The sequence below is a fragment of the Myotis brandtii genome, unplaced genomic scaffold (assembly GCF_000412655.1).
Source record: "Myotis brandtii unplaced genomic scaffold, ASM41265v1 scaffold32, whole genome shotgun sequence".
NCBI lineage: Eukaryota > Metazoa > Chordata > Mammalia > Chiroptera > Vespertilionidae > Myotis > Myotis brandtii.
Genome location: NW_005362269.1, coordinates 6,223,392 through 6,227,575, shown reverse-complemented (window position 1 = coordinate 6,227,575; position 4,184 = coordinate 6,223,392). Strand labels below are relative to the sequence as shown.

Below are 4,184 nucleotides of genomic sequence, written 5' to 3'. Positions count from 1 at the left end.
TATATATATATATATATGCCTAAGTCAGTGGTCGGCAAACTCATTAGTCAACAGAGCCAAATATCAACAGTACTTCTTCAAAATAGACTTGCCCAGGCTGAAAATTGACTTCTGTGCAGGGCCACGAAGTTCCAATCACACTGTACACATGCCCACACGTGGTATTTTGTGGAAGAGCCACACTCAAGGGGCCAAAGAGCCACATGTGGCTCGCGAGCTGCAGTTTGCCAACCACAGGCCTAAGTGACCATTAGGACCAGTAGAACGAATGGTCAACCGGTCACTATGATGTGCACTGACCACCAGGGGCCAGATGCTCAACACAGGAGCTGCCCCCTGGTGGTCAGTGTGCTCCCACAGCCAACCTCCCTCAGTCCCTTCCCCCAGTTCACTGGCCCCAATGGCCCCATTGGGACTGGTCAAGACAGCCCAATCGGCCTTGATTGCTGGCCAGGCCGAAGGATACCACCCAAGCACTAATTCATGCACCGGGCCCCTAGTTCTAACATAAATCAGCACCCCTTCCTTGCTTGCTCCTATGTTCTGGTCCCTCGTATAGGCCCATTGTCATGATCTGGTTAAGCATTCTAAAATTAGAATAGGTTTAATTAAGTGAATTTATTATTTTAATTGATTTTTAATTTTTGTTATTGATGTGAGAGAGGGGGGAGAGAGAGAGACAGGGAGAGAGATGGAGAGAGAGAGAAAGAGAGAGAGAGAGAGAGAGAGAGCAGAGATAAATATCAATTTGTTCAACTTATTTATTATTTATGTATTCATTGGTTGATTCTTTTATGGAACTCACAACCTGGCCTATCAAGATGATGCTCTAATCAACTGAGCTATCTGGCCAGGGTTTATTTGATGGACTTCAAATATCAAAAGTAAACTGATACAGCCAGTTTGGTGTGGCCCAGTGGTTGGGTGCTGTTCTATGAACCAGGAGGTCTCGGTTCTATTCCAAGTCAGGGCACATGCCTGGGTTGTGGGCTCAGTCTCCAATAGGTGTCAAGCAGCAGTTAGCCAGTCAATATTCCCTCTCATAAACAATGTTTTTGTCTCCCTTTCCCTCTCCCTTCCTCTCTGAAATCAATAAAAATATATTTTAAAAAAAATTAACTGATACAAAATCAGAATTTTGTTCTTTGTGTTAAAATAAAGGTATAGAAAACAAAGGACACAGCAATAGGCCCTAAACTTGCCATGGGCCAAGGAGTTATGATGAGGACACCAAGCCGTTTTCCCCTGGAACAGGGACCATTTAGTAGACTCTATAATGGGATTTTCCACCAGGATCGGTCTTCACATCCCTCCGTGGGGAGGAACTGCTTAGCCTCTGTTGGGACCCTGTCATTCTAATGCAGTTGAGACCCATCCATTGAAAGGGGAGAATGGGTCCTCTTCTGGCATATTCCTCCTCCTATTCCCTTCCATACCCCAGAGAGCACAACTTCCTGCTGGACAACCTGTGATTTACACAGCCTGGCTAGGCTGCAGGTGTAATTCTCAAAGAAGGAGATCTCTCAGTTCAAGTTCCTAGTAAATATTTGTCTTTCTGACCCTAGAATTCTGCTGTTGTGGCATCCAGTTATGGGGAGTGTGTGTGTGGGTGTGTGTGTGTGGGGGAGGGCGGGGGCATTCATTATCCAAACCAAATGCTGTGGTTTTATACCCGATGCATCCTATAATATTTCTTTTTTTTGATAGTACATATGAAAAGTCAAGTAAATAAATGATCTGGCCACAGCCTAGGTGACCTACTACCCATAGGTTTAGGGCCTAGGAGGCATGAAGAAAAACTTTGTTATTAATACTTGGGCTGCTTCTTTTAATTTGTCTCTTTCCTTGTACATGTCTGCACTGTTATTGAGAACTGTGTCTTCAATGCAGTCAATTAGCAATAACTGAGCTACCTCCCTGCCACTGAAGTCCCTGCTGACCTGTAGGTCACCTTGCAGAAGGGAGGAGGCATGGGAGTGTAAGAGCCGGTCATGAGGGGTGGAGTGTGAGGAGAGACTGTTCCATGACATGACTTCTGTTTGTCCCACAATCTAGTTCAGGCCAGAATGGAGGCTGCTTTCCACAAACTGCCCCTTTGATTATCTGATCATAATCAGCATTCATTCTGACATTAATCGGTATCCGTGCTTTGCCTCCTGCTCTGCACCAGTTCTTGGAACAGGCCTTTGTCCTTTCCTTGTCAAGCATGTAAAGCAATTTCCAATACCTGGTAGCATTCATGAATAGTATCTGTGACTGTCCCTTTACTCTATATAATTCTTTGTTCCCTGCGAAGAAGTGTGGGCGTTCATTTGGTCTTGCAGTCACCGGAGAAGAAGCTTGCATGTGAGTTTTTTTGGCTAAACTGTTAGTTGCCAGATTGGAGTGGCTGCTTCTTTTGCCAGCCTCTATCTGCCACCCATTTATGACGGTAGACTTTCAGTTTTGGGCTTTTCTCTGAGTCTGTGTCTATGAGCACTAGGCTTGGTCCACATTCTGCTTTCTGTAGTATTCTCCTGATATCATTCGATAAATGCAATCTGAGTCGTTGCTTCCTGTAGCATGAGTGATGAAACACAGTGATTCACATCCTGACTTAATCCTTGTTAATAGATAACTTGGCAATATAACTGAGGCTAGGGACTAGCCATTGTGGCCACAGGGCAAGAAGTACCCTCTACTCACCAAAGGGCCAGTAGATGGTCATCTCAGAGCCCAAGGGTAAGTGCATCAGGACCATTGGAGGACTGGTCTTTGCTCTGGTGTCCCCCCCACGGAGCCTGGCTCTGTTTCCTTCCTGTTTCCTCCCTAATCTCTCTGAGCATCGGGAGTCAGTGTGGACTTTACATGTGGAAAAGGAGCTGGGAAATAAGGGGCTACTTCCAAGGGCAGCTTTGCCTGTCTGTCGGAGGTACAGAGCTCTCAGCCACCCTGAGCTAACAGAGACCTGAAGCCATTGTATGTGGTCTCCCGTCCATAGCAGGGGGTAGGCTCATTTGACCCACGTAGTTAGGGTGAAAGGAAAAGTTGCAATCTGAGAATTAAGATGTGTCCCCATACCGTCTGGTGGGGGCACACCAAACAGTCCGTTTCTCTTTCCTTTAGGCAGATACCGTCATGCCTCCTTGGGTAGCCTTCCCCAGCCTCATACTACTTTGGGCAGGTAAGTGATAGGTGGGCTGGGGTTTGGAAGGCCTGGGCATGGGGCAGTGTAGGTTGTCTGTGGGTGTGGTGGAGGAAGATGGATATGCTTGGACTCTGTTGGAAGGTAATGGGTCAACTAGTGAGCAAAGAACCAGGCTGAAACAAAAAAATTTCTTAAATTGTATGAATCACAAAATCTAAGGCTAAGTAGAACACTTACATGTTGCCATTTCTATTTAAGAAAAAAGGGGGTGGTGGGTAGTTGGGTATACATGGACTTTTTACATGGATGTAAGAAATAGTACCAGCTTTTTCCTGGTGTAGGAGGGGATGAAAAGAAGAGATGGTGCTAGAATGGAAAGAGACATTTTTTTGTTTTTCATTGTACATTTTGTGTGTGTGTTTTTAACTATGTGCAAATATTGTTTTTAAAAATAAGATATGTCATGGCCAGTATGGCTCAGTTGGTTGGGCATCTCCCCATGCACCATAAGGTCTTGGTTCAATTCCCAGTCAGGGCACATGCCCAGGGTTTCTGACTGGATCTCAGGTAGGGGGCATGCAGGAGGCAGTTTATCACTGTCTTGCTATCACATCAATGTTTCTCTCTCTCCCTCTCCCTACTTCTTTCTCTAAAAATCAATAAAATATTTTAAAAAATAAAAATAATATATAGAGTGTTCTATGTATCTACACTAATAAAAGAGAAACATGGTAATTAGCGTACGACCGCTACCCTTTTCATTGGCTAATCAGTGAGTATATGCAAATTAACTGTCAGCCAAGATAGCGGCCAGCAGCCAGGCACTGAAGCGAACAGGGAGGCTTGCTTCCTCCCGTGACTGCGGACTCCAACGTTCCCCGCCTAACTTGCCGGCCTCTCAGCTGCAACTCTAAGCAACTATGTACTATGTTGCAAATAAGAAGCTAAACAAAACCCCAGAAACCAGCCGGACTGAAAGCCAGCCTGACCGCAACATTGTATCGATGTTTTCAGCAGCGAGGCCTCAGAGCTAAAGCTGGCCCAGAATAAAAAAAAA

General features: G+C 45.3%; 1 protein-coding gene across 1 annotated transcript in view; it reads left to right on the top strand.

Moving 5' to 3' along the window:
- HAVCR2 (hepatitis A virus cellular receptor 2) overlaps nt 1-4,184 on the top strand; it is a 32,192-nt gene that overhangs the window by 24,293 nt on the left and 3,715 nt on the right. The window contains exon 8 of the transcript XR_001362935.1: nt 3,106-3,163. The gene's annotated coding sequence lies outside the window, so the exon portion shown is untranslated. The remainder of the gene's footprint in view (nt 1-3,105; nt 3,164-4,184) is intronic.